At 49.3% G+C, this 17,584-nt stretch overlaps 1 protein-coding gene across 2 annotated transcripts in view; it reads left to right on the forward strand.

The window, feature by feature from the left end:
* The window catches only part of SDK1 (sidekick cell adhesion molecule 1), a 2,171,476-nt gene that overhangs the window by 1,984,986 nt on the left and 168,906 nt on the right, over positions 1–17,584 (forward strand). The window lies entirely within an intron of this gene.

Here is a 17,584-nt window from a genome sequence, read left to right on the forward strand (position 1 = left end):
ATTTCAGATTTTAACAGCATCTGTATGCCTGCTAGCTCCTGTCTAAGTTCCTGAGCTTCGGCGTTCAGGGGGTCGTCAAAATGATAGTTTAAATCCCCTAGGAGGAGGAGTCTCTCATATTTGAGGGCAGAGAGCGTGAGAGTGTCCATCAGTTGTGTGGGAAACTGGCTCCAGGTCCCGGTGGGCGATAAATAAAAAAACCCTTGAGACAGTATCCAAGGGGTACTGATATTGAGAAGAAACCTGTCTCACTCCTTCCAATTTCCGTCTCTTCAAGAGTACACACCAGCTCTTGTTTATGTATAATCGCAACCCCCCCCCTCCCCCTTCCCCTTCTTCCTATCTACTCTATTTATATCATATCCCGATGGGAGAGCATCCAGTACATCTGATATAGACTGGGACCAACCATATGGAAATTATCATTTGCCATGCCCCAGGGATCTGCAGCCCAAACTGCTAGACCATGTTCCATCTGACGAGGAGTAGAAGCAGTGGGAGAGTGCCCAGTCTTTAGTGGGTGTTATGTCTGAGCTGCTTTACCAAAGAGCTCAAGGGGGCTACAGAGAGGCAAATAAGAGACTCCCAAAGCTATCCGTTATATTGACCTGGTGGTAACGCAGGCTGTTCTCAAGATGTATTCTCCCAGAAATGTAAGGGTTACAAGGCACAACAACCTAAAGATCAATTCATGGAAAAAGCTAAAGGTCTAACCCGAGGGTACAGTAAAATTGTGCAAATTTAATAATCAGATAGCAGAAAAATGAGAAGAGTTAAAAGAAGATATTAAAAGGTTAAAAAACAAAAACGTCAGCGATTAACCTGGCAGTCTAATAAATTGCCCCCTCATGAGATTTCCAGTGGGGTGTAGGGTCCTTGTAAGGCTAAGATACAAGTGGAACGTTACATTCCAATGAATGTGTTTCCACACCTCTGGACACTCTTGACTGGAGCCAGTAAGAAAGTTGAATTCAGAAAGCTGTAGCAGAAAAAAGATAACCTTCTTGATTCTGGAACTCAATTTGAAGATATCTGACTGAGTTGGGGCCTTATTGTTTTTTTGTGTGTGCAAAATACCTGTGGTTCAGACAAGCGCAAAGAATGACAGCGATGGGTTCAAACTTGTCTCTGCAATGACTATATTGCTCAGTGAAACGTGCTTGATAGTAATAGTGCTTCTTAAGTTTTGCAGATCTTCAGCACTGATTTCCACAAAATCAGGCTCGTGGTTGCAGCTGCTGGATTCTAGACTACTAACTGTGTGTGCTGTTCTACAGCTCATCACGAGTCAGCCTGGGATCAGGGTTGAGATCACAAAGCTCTTGGCTTCAGGGAGCTGTAGCAGGCTTCCTCTTTCTACACAACCACTAAATTCAGGCACAATAAGTCAACACAGCAGACCAGGGACACCACTGGACCTAATATTTAATCATGGAGCAAGCTGGCTTGGTCGGGGTATCAGCACTTCTTGTTTTCCTAGCAGGGGAACAGGGGAGTCTTTTTTCTCCAAGGTGTTTTGCAGCCAGGATTCATCATACAACATCACAATACAACATTCTAACAACTGCGTTTCCAGAATAGACGAGGTCCCTGATTGGCAACAATAGTTCAGCCTTACCCTTTCTTTGCTTTACTTCAAAGGGGAATTGGAAGTAAGACAATGTTACACTGAGAAAGTATAGGTCAAAATGTGATGAGAAAGACCACAAGTACCAGAATACACTGGGGTCTAACTTGAGAACAACCCATTTATACTATTAATAGTGACATTGACTTATCTGAACCGCGTTCTACTTATTTTGTCAGCAGACGATGCCATCCACAGGATTCACCACTTCCGTCCGCGTGTTCTGTCATGCTGTAATGTAATGCTTGTAACATTTGAGGGCGCCACCGCCTTCATGAGTGTTGCCATGCAGCGTGGAGCAGCCTTGCAGCTCTGCCCCTTTAAGCGAATGTGGATTCCTCTTGGGTGTCAGGGGACTGAGATGACGGTGATCAGTAGTAAGAGATCCATTGCCTGCATCAGTTTTCAGTCCCTTGCTTCTGTGTCCTCTGTTCTGTTTCAAGCTGAGACTATGCGCGCCAGTGGAAGGGGAAGGTACAGAACATAAAACATGTATTTTTGTGCCGAGGAGAGGAAAGGCTTGTTATGCTGTCGCTTCGCATTGCCATCAGATGCTAAGTGATGCTCCTGGGACCCTGGTGACCTTGTTGACATGCTGTACACCAGTCAGAAACTTATTTCACCGCCTCAGGCCGTGGTGAACAATACAATCAATAGTGCTGTGCCTTTCCTGGGCAGCCCCCAGAGGCCTCACTTGCTTCTCCGTTGCAAAAAAATGGCGGTCTCTCGATGTCCTTCAGCCACAATGTGAAGAGCAAGCTAAATAGGTGTGGACAAGGTATTTATTCATGTGCCGGGTAGGCAGCCGCCAGTGGGGGTCTCCTCTGAGCTGTCACACGCTGACTGACAGCCCATCACTCGCCCGCATCTGCAGGAACGCATGAGCTGATTGCCTACCCCGGGGGCAGCCACTGCAGAGCCCAAAGAACTTCAGAACTTTTTAATCATTTTGATGTTTTCCTCCACTTGCCTTTTCGTGCAGACACATCCGCCGTTCGAGGGAAGGGATGGCATTTAATCTACTCATCAGACTGAAATTGAAGTCGGAAAGATGTTACAGGTTTTTTTAATACGTGCGCCCCCTGGGGTCCACAGATGAGTGAGAGAGATATGAAGCGCTCTGGTTCAATGATTTGCTTCCGGGCTCATTGCTTCACTGCTCAGTGACAAAAGAAAGCCAAGCGAGAAGCTCGTTCAGAACGTTCTCATAATGTGCCATATTTATCGTGGCTGAGACTATTTAAACGTGGCGCTAAAATATGGCTTTTCTTGTAAAATGTAATTGACAATGGTATAGAAAGTCAAACTGATGTAAATATTGAATCATGTGATGCAAGTTTGAATCCTGGTAAGATCGCCTAGGCTTTCCATCCTTCTTGGGTCTGTAAATTGAGTACCATTCGATTGGGTAATAGTAAACCCTGCTATTTACAGCGCTTAGAAAGGGCAGAAATGTAGTATCAAGTGCTATGTAAGGAAATAAGTCAGTATTATTGCCATGCTTGCTGTGTGTCCCCCATGTCTGCAGTGCATTGGTGCTTTTTTGTGTGTGTTTTTACGGATGGCATAGCACCCACACATTCCAAGTAGAGACTGTTATCACATTTGTACAATTTGCGTTGAAGTTCAATTATTTCACCTCTACTTTAGCAATTCATGTTGTGCCATAAATTCACTTCCGCTTTCTCTTGTGACTTAGGACCCAAGACAAAATAGCATGGTCTCAGGGAATATTTCATGCATGTACTCAAGCTTTTCAGAGCACGACTGCCTCTTGAATATTATCACAATTTGAAATCTTTCTGAGTGCCCCTTTGGAACTGTCAGACGTTTGTACCTAGACCCAGCCCAGGGTGGCCCTAGGGTTAGAGAGCACACTGCCCCAAGACACTGGTGTCACCTGAAATTACATCTGTCTTGGGGCAGATGGCAAAACAAATCTCCCTGAAGTAAGTAACATTTTCAGAGCCCTGTTTGTAAGAACAGCAGACTCAGATGCTATGAGTGGCTTTAATGCCTGTTTCGTTGTCTGCGGAGAGGGCAACTTGGGGTCTTCATCTTGACTTAAATCTCTTTAGTGTTTGAGAGAGGATTTGGCTCAAACCTTCCAAGAGGGTCAGGATGCCGCAAAGTACTTCATCCGCTTTGGACTGAACATCACTGACAGCTTGGGCAGAGCAGTCTGCACTAGTGTGGAGTTTCACGGGCACTCTTGGATGCAATCCACAGGCTTAAATGGACAAGCCATTTGATAGGTCTTGCCTGGTTGGTGGGAAAGCTGATTCAGTGGTAGAACATTTAAAAGGAAGCCGTACCCGACCATGGTGTGTTCCTATGCCTTTCTACCCCTGCAAGACAGTATCCGCAACAGTTTTCCCTTTCGAGGCTACTCAAATGGGTTGGCATGCTTACCACGTGCAGGCAGGAATCAGGATTGGATATTTCCTCCTAAGGTGGCAAAAGTTAACATACAACAGGGGGGTCCTCTCAAATGTCCAATGAGAATATGACCTGCCATTCCCTTGTGACCTGCCACACTTACCACCCACATGAGAACATCTCTCAAAGGAGCACTTGTCGTGCTCTAAAAAGTGCAGGATCTTTTGGCCACAGGAAATGGAGACTAGCTTTCATTCCTGTTATTTCCACCTACCGAAGGACTGAGGCCTTTTGCCCTGTTTTAGATCTTCGCCCTCTGAATGTCTTCTTGCCAAAGGACGAACTCAAGGTGCTTACTCTGCCCCAGGTTCTCTCTGCCTTGGATCCAAGTGATGGATGGTGTCTTTGGACCTTCAGGATGGCGAATTTCATGTACCTGCAGTCCCACATATGGTACTTGTGGTTCTGGGTGGACCAGGAGTGCTGCTTTTCAGCTTTACCAGTACCACGCAGGTGTTCACGAAAGTCAATGTGGTGGTTGTAGCACATCTTTAGAAGTTGGGGAACACAATTTTCCCTTACCCCAATGACCGTCTATTGAAGGCAGGCTTGCCATAGTCAGTAGTAGACCACCTCCAGATGACGGCGTGTCTCCTGAAATCCTTTGGTTTCACGAACATTGTGCCACAGTCACACCTGTCTTCTTCGCAAATACTCCCTGTCATTGGAGCCATGCTGGATACAGCACAGTTTCAGGTCCTCCTTTCACAGTGAAACAATGTTGCGTCCTTGTGCCCTGGTCTCTGTGAGAATGACTCTGAAACTTGTGGGCCTCTTGGCACCCTGCTTGTCAATGCCGCGGAGGTTCTTGTCCTGTGGTATACTTGTGTATATAGTGCTTCCACGTCCAGTGTCAGTAGATTTTTTTCAGGGTCAAACTCAATTTCTGAACGTATGTTTTACAGGTGTTTGTTGTCTTTGATATAAGATAAAAAATGTGTTATTAGTGGACGGAGGACCCAGTCTACAAATTCTGAATTATTTTTTCATCATGCCGGCAACACCACGAATAAAGGGATACCTCGGTGTTCCAAGTTTTTTTTATGTTAAGACCTTGGCAAGAGAATATCCAAAGTGCTCCCTGGAATATGGTCGAGCCCAACCTAGTTTTTAGGGACCAGGATGAGACCTGATGATGAAGCATGACACCAATAGAGTGTGTGAGGGTCTAACAAACAAACAAGAAATGATGTGGCATTGTTAGGGTCAAGGTTATCTTGTACAATAGGATACACTGTGGTAACACATGTTTAGAATGGAGGACATATCCTATTTTCTTCCTCTTATCTCTTTCTTATCATTGGATTGGCCTGCTGACCCCTCCTTGCTGCCATTTGTTGTGGCCACTACACCAGAGCCAATACTACTACCACTGTGCTGGCACATAGAGTGCCTGTACTTGATATCTGTCAGGCTGCAAGGTGAGCATCAGTACATAGATTCACAAAATGCTAGTAACTTGAGAGCCTGGTCTCACAGGAATGGCATTTCCCTCATTTGGTTCCACAGGACTTTTTAACCTGAGCCATTCCACAGACTCTTCATCTTGGAAGGTCCTGCTTTGTTATTTATTCTGAAGCAGGTGATGAATCTGCAGTAAGAAGTAGACATCAGAAAAGCAAGTTATTTGCCATTAGAGCTTTTTTCTGGTTGATCCTTTATCCAGCCGCAGATCCTCTCCTTCCTCTCTCCTTCCGGTTGTGTGGATTGGTCTTCTATTGAATCTAAAAGCTCCCAAACTAGTAATCTGCACTCTGGTATTGCTGATTATTGGTGGGCTATGAGTCCGAGGGTGTAGACATCATCAAGAAATAAACTGACGTCAGTGATCAGGGATGGTGCTTATATGCAGCTCCGTTTGATACTTCCGGGGCAGAACAAGCTTGGTTAGAAGCCACAGAACATCACCTTCCGGCACCCCTAAATAATGCTGTCTTATACCTTCCAGATTCAGTCTGGTGCTAGGAGATATTCTAAAGGTGAAGAAACTGCCCTTAGAAAGAGTGTCCACCAGAAAAACGCTACCAAATGTAAAGTAACTTGTTCTTTCAGCTTACCATTCCCCTGACTGTTGTTTTTCTTAGAAGCTTCTACTTGAGCTATTAGCATGTGTGATAGCACCTTTTGCTTTATGAACTTCTACATGCAGTTCTCAAGTCTCCCAAGAGGGTACCAATGGCTTTAAGAACGTTGGTCGGTTGGAAAGTGGATTATTAGTAGTGGCAAATATATATCTGCCACTGGCAATAAGGCCACTAACGCAGTATAGGGCTTAGAAAATGATTCCTATGCTCAACCCTTGGTAGCTTGGCTGCGATCAGGCAGGCTTAACTTCAAAATCGGGTACGTAAAAGCATTGAAAGACACCAATTCAGTAAATAATTAAGACACAACACAAAATAAAAATCCAACACCAATTTATATAAATAGAAACTGTTGTGCTCCTGCCCAACCCACACACTGCAGGAACGAGGATCAATCCAGTCCACTTCCCCGACTCACCAGCCACTCACTGAATGATACAATGAGGAAGCTGCTGACCCAGAAAAGAGGGTGGAAATCAAAAGGTAACCAAACCTTCCACCCTGGGAACGTACTGTACAAGGTACACCCACCTCCTTCTTCTGCACCTGCATACAAAGGGAAACACAAAACAGGCCCTATGATAGTTTCTCAGTCCCCACTCCTACCTCTGAGCATATGACCATAATCCAATTATTACCATTTCACATACACTTACCGATAGTGTGAGCAGGCTTCGCCTCAAGGAGTAGTCAGTCAAAGTCTTACCCAAGATAACCTCTCTCAGGTGACTGATGTGCAAGACTGTCCGTCTTGGAAGGGTGTTTGGTTTGGGACAAAAAATAGGCACTTACAGGGTAAAAAACACACCTATGCGTCAGGCATGAAAAACCCCTGTATGGTGTGACCACGGGAAAAGGGGGGGTAAAATGCTCCACAGACGCTTTAGCAATTCCGCTCCTTAACGTCAGAAACAGAGGAAAAACCCAGCCGGGTTTCCTCGCGGAATGGACGATAACGTCACTTCCGCATACAACGATGCGGACAGATCGCGCTCCAAAGCACAATGCGCACGAATCTCCGATACTTTCACCGCGTCTCCGTGACAGGAGAGCGGTTCTAACAAACAGGAGCCCCTGAATGCCGGCTAAGATCGCCCAAAACGGACAGGGGAAGTAAATCAATAACAAGAAGGGGAAGTGAAGGGGGGAGCGGGAAGGGCTGGAAGTCTTCAAAAGGACCCTAACTAAAGGGGTAATGCAAGAATAAACGGGGCGGGCAGGAACGAGGTATTTACATGAACCAAGGCTTCAGAAACAGGAACTAACCAAGGACGGGGATGAAAAAAAAGGTATCAGAAAAATGGGGAATAACCACGTCTCTGCACGAGCCCGTGCAGAGACTGCTGCAATCAACAGGAAGCTTGGAGCCAGGAAACAGGAACCCACAGATAGCAATAACAAGCATGGACATAAGGGTAGGACTCCTTTTTATGCTACTGGCGTGTCATGTGATGGCATTGGACATGGTCAACAAAAGAGGACTGGGGACCTAATCCTAACAGAAACTATCTATTTTTATTTTTTAAGTGACACCAAAATGAAAAAAATCCACTGTAGGGTACCAGAGATATGAATTTGTAAAGATTAGTCACTTTCTAGTGCTTAGAAACCAACAGTACCTCTTTTGGTCATTTTGATCCCTCTGGCAGGAACATATTCTCATTTAGCAATTGTTCTGGAGGATCTCTCACCAGTCTTGTGCAGCCCACTCCAGCAGACTGGGTCCTGTTAGAACTCCTTCCTGAAGTTCTTCTTGTGGATTCTAAAGTACCCAACACACAATCCAAGGTTTTGGCATCTCCACGAGGGTCCTCGAAAGTGTGAGACTTCAATTCCCACAATCCACTTGGACAAAACCCTTTCAAATCCACTGGTAATACTCCAGGCTGGGGATTCTTTGTGATGATGGTGATGGTCCAGGTGAGCTATGTTAACCTGTAGCTTACAAGAAGTCCATTCTTTAGTCCTTTTGAAGCAGGTTTGATCCACAGGGCTGTAGTTTTAGATGGTGCAAAAGGCGCAATCTTCAGAGTGCAGGCCTTTGGAAATGCTCATCAAACTCTTCAACGTAGACCCTTCTGAATTCTCTTAAGTTTCAAGCATCATATCTGAGAGGCACCGCCCCTCTGTGTTCTCTGAGGTCAAGCAGGAGGGCACTCCTGTCCAATGAGCTGCAGGGTTCCACCCAAAGGTCTGACCACTTCCTGCGGAGTGTGGCAAAATGCTTACCCAGAAACCACTATTCTTCCAAAATTCAATTTGTCAGAATTTTCAGCAGGGAGAGAAGAGCTGTCTAAACACTCCTCTAGGATAGCTAATCTCCTTAGTCTCTCCCCCTTGCATCTGCTCATTCCTTCCTTAATCCTAGCATCTGGCTGGAGGTGAACAGTGTAAGGTTGTAAATGGCACTGGGGTCCTCCCCTGCTCTTGAAGTCCGTGGTTTACGACTCCTCCCCCTGCTCTGGCATTCCTATGCCCAGCAAATCTCCTCCCGAGAAGCTTCCTAACTCCAAGGGTCATTTATCACGATCTCAAAGCAGCCAGGCTCACTGACCATTCAACCCTGTACTGCTCTGAACAATCAGGGAGAGCAGTACAGGGTTGAATTTTGGATTACACACAAAAATGTCTTATAACTTCATGTCTGAACATTTTACAATAAACTCAACAATACCATATTGTTGGAGTTATTATTACCATTCTACTGAGTCATTTAATCCTATTTTTATGGCTTTTCTTTCTCCAGTTTTAATTAATTACCTTTTCAAATGTTAACCTATGGCATGGGATATGCAATGGGAAAAGTGACTTGGGCTATTTTTCCAGCACCAGGGCTTATAAAAACATATTTATCTGAAAGAGACACGTTAGTATTAGATTCCTTACCTTAGAATATCCCCAGGCGTCAGACTGGATCCGGAAATTTTTGCGTAGCAGTACCCTTGCGCGTCGGTAGGCGTCGTCTGCGGCTCTGCGTCCGTCGTCGGCATCGTGGGCGCCGTGATGACGTCGTCGGAGTACTTAGACGCCGCCTCCGCGTGCTGACGTCAGTTCTTCTTTTTTCCGCGCCAGCAAGGGCAGATCTGGAAAAAGCAGTAACCCTAGTCAATTTTGACTAAACTTTTTAATCCTTTTTGATTACTATTTCGAGTCTCTCGACTCCGAAACGGTGCCGATAGGGATGCCCGGCTTCAAGCATTGCGACGATTGCGACCGGCTGATGTCGGTCACGGATCCTCACCGCGTGTGTTTGTCGTGTTTGGGCGTCGACCACGACGACAAGGCCTCCTCCGATTGCCGGGCCCTCTCTTCGAAAGCCAGGCAGGAGCGGCCCCGTAGGCGACTCGAACTCCGGCAGTCGGTCCCGCGCCGCGAGAGGTCCCGATCCCATGGGAGGTCGAGGGACAGGTCGCGGGCCCGGAGCCTCCACAGCTCCGAGAGTAGGCCGCACTCCTCCGGGTCGAAGTCGTCGTCAGGTAAGCGGCACAAGAAGTCCAAGCGGCGTCATCGCTCCTCGGACTCCCCCCAACGCTCGCGCGATGCGGCCGGGGGTTCGGGTGACACCGCCCACGCGGCTCCGTCGGAGTCGCGGGCGCCGCGTCCAGCCCCATACCCTACGGTCCCTGGGCTCAACGCGACGCCGGAGGAGGTCGAGCGCTTCCTCATGGCCATGAGGAAACTCTCTCCTCCGACGGGCTCCGCGGCGCCTCCGCGCCCAGCGGACCCGTCTGGGAGCCCTAGCGGGTCGGCGGCTCCGGCCCCGACGCCGTCGGGTGCTTCGGCCCGACGCCGCCGATGCCTTCGGGCCCGGCGCCGCAGGCCCCTGTTATCCCGACGCCGCCGGCGCCTTCGGGCCCGGCGCCGAGGGGTCCAGTTGTTCCGACGCCGCCGGTGCCTTCGGGCCCGGCGCCGCAGGACGCCGCTGGTCCTCCTTCGGGATCTGGCTCGTCGCCGGTGGATCTGACGACCTCCCCGGCGTCGGACCCTCAGGTGTCGCCTCAGGCGCCGTCGTCGGGCGGCGCCGACCCCGGTTCTACTTCCGTTCCTGTTCGGCCGTCGGGGCGGCCCCGTTGGGCGCCGCTCCAGACGCCGTTGGGTGAATTTCACTTTTATGAACAGGCCCCATTGGTTGAGGACCCTGAATTTCAGGAGATGGGTGAAGGAGAGGACTGGGAGGGGTCTGAGGACCCTCTGACCAGGGGGTGTCAGTCTCGTGAGGACTGGACAGATGACCTTGGGGAGGCCAGTGGCCTGGACACCTCTCCAGACCCTGGGTTTGTCTCCCCTCCTACCGTGGCTTCGGAGGAGGGGGCAACATATAGTGTGGTGCTGATGAGGGCTGCCAAGGCCTTAAACCTTGAGCTACCCGTCGCGGCCGTGAGGACTAACCTCCTCACTGAGGTCCTTAAACCGCAGTCAAGCTCGGCCGAGCCTCTGCTGCCCTTTAATGAGGCCTTGACTGACGTTCTTCTGGGCACTTGGTCCAAGCCCGCTACGGGTTCGCCCGTAGATAGGAACGTGGCCAGACGCCACCGCCCGCCCCGGGCGACCCATGTTTTCTGCCCTCCCACCCTACCCCCGAGAGCCTGGTTATCCAGGCCTCCAATTCCCAAACCGCATTCCCGTCGGCCCCGCCGGATCGGGAATCCAAGAGGTATGACCAGTATGAGAAGAAGATCTTCTCATCCATTAGTTTGGGCCTGCGGTCTTCCAACACCGCCTGCCTCTTGGGACGTTACACCCACTCTGTGTGGGATAAGGTCGCGGAAGTGCTGCCAGAGTGTCCGTTGGAGGTACGGGCCAAACTCGGCCAAGCCCTTGTGGAGGGCCGGGATGCAGCCAAGTATTCCATCCGGTGTGGGCTGGATACCACTGACTCGCTGGGTAGAGCGATGGCAACGACGGTGGCGGTCAGACGCCACGCCTGGCTGAGGTCCGCCAACTTCTCGGCAGATGTCCAGAGCACGCTCATGGACATGCCGTTGGATGGCCGTCGCCTCTTTGGCGACAAGGCAGACCATGCGCTTGAGCGTTTTAAGGACTCCAGGGCTACGGCCAAGTCCTTAGGCCTCTCGGGCCAACGCCAGCAACCGGCTGCCTATCACTCCTTTCGTGGCCACGGAAGGGGTGCGCCCGCACGTGCCTCCAGCCACGCGCCGCAGGGCAATACCCAACGCGGTGGCGGCCGTGGGAACCGCCATCCGGGCGGTCGTGGGCAGCGGCGAGGTCAGTCCACACCTTCCCCTGCAGCATCCGCCTCAAAACCCTCCTAGTCCATGCTTTCAGGCCCATGTGACGCCAGTGGGGGGCAGGGTTCGCCATCACCACCTCCACTGGCGCACTGTCACGTCGGACAGGTGGGTGCTGCAGATCGTCCGAAGGGGCTACTCCCTCCCCTTCGAGGCGACTCCTCCAACCATGCCACCGCAGAACCACCGTGTATCGGGGGATCACTTGCGACTTCTGCAGGAGGAAGTTACGGCCCTCTTGGCCAAAGGGGCCATCGAGCGCGTTCCTGGGCCAGAAGTAGGGTGTGGTTGCTACTCCCACTACTTTCTGGTACCCAAGAAGGGCAAAGGGGGCCTGCGCCCTATCTTGGACCTACGGAACGTCAACGGCTTCCTCCGGAAGGAGAAGTTCAAGATGCTGACACTGGCTCAGGTCTTAGCTGCCCTGGATCCAGGAGACTGGATGGTGGCGTTGGACTTGCAGGACGCTTATTTCCACATCCCCGTCCTGCCGGCCCACCGGCGCTACCTGCGGTTCACGGTTGGCCACGAGCACTTTCAGTTTACCGTGCTCCCCTTCGGCCTTACCAGCGCCCCACGGGTGTTCACAAAGGTGATGGCGGTGGTCGCAGCTCATCTGCGCAGGTTGGGGATTTCAGTCTTCCCCTACCTCGACGACTGGCTGTTGAAGGCGGGCTCGCCCCTGACAGTCGTCAGCCACCTCCAGACTACGGCAGACCTCCTGCATCAGCTGGGGTTCTCGATCAATGTGCCAAAGTCACACCTGTGCCCCTCTCAGAAGCTCCTCTTCATCGGAGCGGTTCTAGACTCGGCGCAGTTTCGGGTTTATCCACCCGAGCAGCGGGTCCGGGATATTCAGGCTCTGATTCCCATCTTTCAGCCGTTATCCCGGGTTTCGGTCAGGTTGACGCTGCGGCTTCTGGGGCTGATGGCCTCCTGCATCCTGCTGGTGCATCACGCCAGGTGGCGGATGCGGGCTCTGCAGTGGGACCTGAAGTTTCAGTGGGCCCAGCATCAGGGCAACCTATCCGACCATGTCCTGATCTCGGAGGGCACTACAAGACAGCTGCAGTGGTGGCTTACGGACCGCGATTGCGTCAGCGGCAGATCCCTCTCCCTACCCCAACCGGAGCACGTAGTTGTGACGGACGCGTCCCTCCAGGGCTGGGGAGGCCACATGGGAGAGGCGGAGATCAGAGGCCTCTGGTCTCCGGCGGAGTCCCGGCTCCACATCAACCTGTTGGAGCTCAGGGCGATTCGTCTGGCACTGAAGGCATTCCTCCCCTCTGTCCGGGGGAGTGTAGTGCAGGTGTTCACGGACAACACCACCGCCATGTGGTACTGCAACAAACAAGGCGGTGTGGGGTCGTGGATCCTTTGTCAAGAGGCTCTTCGCCTTTGGCAATGGCTGGAACGCCAGGGCGTGACCCTGGTGGCTCAACACCTGGCAGGTTCTCTGAACGCCAGGGCGGACGAGCTCAGCCGTCGGTGCATGATGGATCACGAATGGCGTCTGAACTCGGGAGTGGCGCAAGGCCTCTTTCAGCAATGGGGAGAGCCTTGGTTAGATCTATTCGCCACTGAAAAGAACGTGCAATGTCATCAGTTCTGCGCGTTGGAATTTCCAAGGCAGCACTCGCTCGGAGACGCTTTTCGTCGCGAGTGGAGTTGCGGTCTGTTGTACGCCTTTCCGCCTATACCACTTCTGCCCAGAGTGCTGAAGAAGATCAGGCGCGACCGGGCCCAAGTCATCATTGTGGCTCCGGACTGGGCTCGAAGGTACTGGTATCCCGAGCTACTCAGTATGTCAGTCGATCCCCCGGTTCGTCTGCCTCTTCAGGAGGACCTTCTGTCGCAGCAGCAGGGGACGGTCCTCCACCCGAACCTGTCCAGTCTCCACCTCCATGCTTGGAGATTGAGCGGCGACAGTTGAGGCCATTTGACTTGCCTCCTGAAGTCTGTAACGTCATTCTGGCAGCCAGGCGTCCCTCCACAAAGTCGGTATACGCCTGCAGGTGGAACAGATTTGTGGCATGGTGCACAGCAAAGGCTGTGGATCCTCTTGCTGCCCCTCTTTCAGAGGTTCTTCTCTTCCTTCTTTCTCTTGCCCAGCAGGGCTCTGCTCTGGGCACTATCAAGGGCTACCTTTCTGCCCTTTCAGCCTTTCTCAGGCTACCTGATCAGCCTTCTTTGTTCAAGTCCCCTATTGTGAACAGATTTCTTTAAGGCATCACTCACACATTTCCCCCTGTTCCGTTTGTGATGCCTCAGTGGGACTTGAACCTGGTTCTAACTTTTCTGATGTGCGCTCCCTTTGAGCCACTTCACAATTGCCCTCTTCGCCTTCTGACTCTGAAGACTGCTTTCCTGGTTGCCATCACCTCTGCCAGGAGAGTGAGTGAGCTCCAGGCTCTTTCTTGTACTCCACCTTTCCTTTCTGTCCATCCGGACAAAGTGGTGCTTCGTACCAAACCATCTTTCTTGCCCAAGGTTGTCACGGCCTTCCACATTGGGCAGTCTATCACCTTGCCTACCTTCTTTCCGCCTCCGCATCCCTCTAAAGAGGAAGAGCGGCTCCATCGTCTGGACCCAAAACGTGCGCTCTCGTTTTATCTGGATCGCACACGCCAGTTCCGGGTGGATGACCAACTCTTTGTTGGTTACGTGGGCGCTAAGAAGGGGAAAGCGGTGCACAAGAGGACCATCTCCCGGTGGATCATCTTGTGTATCCAGGCATGCTACTCTTTGGCTAGGAAGGAGCCCCCTGCTGGATTGCGGGCTCATTCTACCCGAGCCACGGCGACTACCACTGCCCTGGGCAGGGGTGTGCCCTTACAAGACATCTGTCAGGCAGCTACGTGGGCATCGCTGCACACGTTTGCAAGACACTACTGCCTGGACAGCCAAGTCCGGAGGGATGGCTTCTTTGGCCTTTCCGTCCTCCAGGACTTTCTGGTGTAAGTATTGGTTCGCAGACCCACCACCGGGGTTGGTATTGCTGGGGTATCTATTCTAAGGTAAGGAATCTAATACTAACGTGTCTCTTTCAGATGCACAAGTTACTACTTGTGTAACGATATATCTGTAAGAGACATTAGTTAGTATTAGATTCCTTACCGACCCACCCATCCTCCCCGTTCTGCGAACCAATATCTAGGGTTAGGGTTGTCCCCTTCAGGGCCCTAGTTTCAATGGCACCAGTGTTGGTTTTTAACATGGCTCTGCGTTTCTGGCACGGAAAAGCTGTGTCTAAGAACTGACGTCAGCACGCGGAGGCGGCGTCTAAGTACTCCGACGACGTCATCACGGCGCCCACGACGCCGACGACGGACGCGGAGCCGCAGACGACGCCTACCGACGCGCAAGGGTACTGCTACGCAAAAATTTCCGGATCCAGTCTGACGCCTGGGGATATTCTAAGGTAAGGAATCTAATACTAACTAATGTCTCTTACAGATATATCGTTACACAAGTAGTAACTTGTGCTATAAGTACTCTACATATATCTACAGGACCCCCACCCCAGGAACACCTTGGGGAGACTTTAGGGGTTCTGAATATGTAAACATATTGCAGATCCTCCCTTCACAGTCCTCCTACCACCAAAGTCGATTTTTGGGCAGCACTTTATCACAGTGTGGGAAGTGAAATATGCAATTTAACTTTACCCAGGGCATATAAAACTCATTTTATAAGGGTTCGCCTTATAGATACCTGATCCCCCATCCCTGTGACACCTAGGGGAGACTCTGGGGGTACCTAATATGTCCAAACATTGTAGGTTAACCATTTGTAAGTGCCCCAAACACAAAAGTCGAGTTAGTGCACAATTTACTTATTAAAAGCAGTCCTGTAGCACAGAGCCACTTTTAAACTGACCTTAGGCTTTAGTAGTGCACACATGCAAGTGCAGAAAGGTCTGCTGGCCTCTAAACTGCCGTGCCCTATTATATACTAGGGACTGATAGGTCGTTTCAATCCCCCTGCCCTATTATGTACTAGGACCCTGTGGGATAGGTCATGTCAATCACAGTGGTACCTCAACCCTTAGTGTACCCTAGTGTATGTAGGTGTTTTCTGCATAGCACTGGCCCTGGGTCTGGTTAGGAGAGCCCATGGTCAGTCAGAATCAGTAACCACCAGTACCAAGGTGGTACAAAAGGAGGGCTACAGTGAGAATATATTCAGCAGTACTTGCAGCTAAAAGGAGTGGATTTGGAGTTCATTCAAGGTGAATTTGATAGTTAAAGCCATTATGAGAGTTATGTTTTTGCATGAGCATAAACTAGATAGGTCTATTGACAGAGTGAACACAAAAATGAAGAGTAGTCTGAAGCTTAAGGAAAGATTAAAATCTAGAATGTTCAAAAGTGGGAGAGTGTAAGTTAGAGGTAGACTCAAAACCAAATGGGTTCTAGAATAGATAGTAAGATATACATGAAGTTATGTGAGTTACAGACCATAAATGCATTTAAATACTATGCACAAAACCAGATTTGAGGTGGAAAAGAAAAAGAAAGCACGTGGTAAGATCTATAAGAAACATAGATATGAATGAGAAAGGAAATTTGAAGGGCAGGAAGATAGAAGTGTTGCTAAAGGATACATTTGGTCAGAGAAAATCTGCTGGAAGAAAATATGAATTCCATGCATGAGAAAATTAGTGTACAGCTTAGTGTGATTTTCAGAAGTTGCACTGTTGGGACTGGCAGGTGCAGCAGACAATGGAGAGATGGAGAGACAATGAGAGTAGAAGTATGTGATTATTGCGATGATTTAGAGTAGAAAGAGTGGAAACAAGCGGATTTCAAATTTCTTAGGAGCGAGGTGAAGGGTATGGCAGGACATCCAAGTGTTGACAGCCTTGAGGCTATTGGAGACAGCACTCCATTGAGCAGGGAAATATGTTAAGAAGGATGGAAATTTCAGGGATCATCACTATATAACTACAAAACAAATATCAAAATACAAAATAATGTAGGGAACAGATGGTCACTAGAAAAAACCAAGGTAATTCTTACAGCACACTGTAATAATCCGGTAGGCAAGATGACAAGAGATTAGCGCAAGGTAAAAGGTAATAATGATTAAGAAAGTAAAGTGAAAAGCTAGAAAGTTCAGATCCTAAGTGAGGAAGCAGTAGGTAGAATGATAGGATCATCCACAGTTTCAAAGGCCAGTGGCAGGAAAAGTAGAGAGGAAAATAATGACTGACAATATGTGGTGAGTTGATTAGTGATAGAAGAGCAATCTCTGTGTGAGTGCAATGGGCAGAAACCAAATTACAATAGAGTGGTAATCAAGTTATGTAAAACAGATTCGGAATGTGCTGTTTTAGGACTGTAGCTAGGTAAGGCAGAAGTGAGATGAAATGTAGATGGGGATGTAGAAGAGATTGTTGTAGAAAGATGATCAGTCTGGTTAAGAGACTGGTAAAATGACAATGTGTGTGAATGAATTTGGAGAAACAGCAAAAGAGGAGTTAAAGCAAGAGGTTGGGAACGGGCTAAAAGTTGTTAATAACCAAATGATAAAAGTAGCAAGAACAGGACTGTATATGGCCATCTCGAGGTTAGCACAAGCACAAAAATGGACACGGTCAGAGTCAGAGATGGTCAGAATAATTTGCAAGATTATTATAGGGAGGGGAAATTGGTTGGTGTAGAATGTGTAAAAAGCATGGTTAAGATCATAATTTCAAATGGTAAATAGTTGACAAAGCAAGAGACCAAGATGGGGGGTGTTGAGAGTGCAGAGTATCTCATTAAACCTAGACAATAAACAATGGGAGTTTGGATTGAAGATGTGATAGTAGGTGCCTTCAGCCACAGAAAAGCTATGTCATATTGAGAGTTAATTGAGGACAGCATAACCAGGGGGAGAAGGGCAAAAACATTTTCTGCAGAATTTCAGTTTTATAGCGAAAAGAGCCAGTGTGGGAGGAAATGATGTATGGGGAGGTTTGTGGGTGGGTTTAAATGACACACAGGGCCGGAGTTATGTTTTGGAAGAAGACAAATTATAGCCGAGTTCCAGCTTAAGAAAGCTGGGTGGTTAATATGAAGAAGTAGCATGAGCAAATAAAGTAAACAACTGAGATCATATCAGGATAACTAGGTAAAAGTAGCCTCTGAAAGCCTAAATTTAAAATGCAGAAAGGGAGAGCAAAAGTGGTTTAAGAACGA

The sequence above is a fragment of the Lissotriton helveticus genome, chromosome 10 (assembly GCF_964261635.1).
Source record: "Lissotriton helveticus chromosome 10, aLisHel1.1, whole genome shotgun sequence".
Taxonomy (NCBI): Eukaryota; Metazoa; Chordata; class Amphibia; order Caudata; family Salamandridae; genus Lissotriton; species Lissotriton helveticus.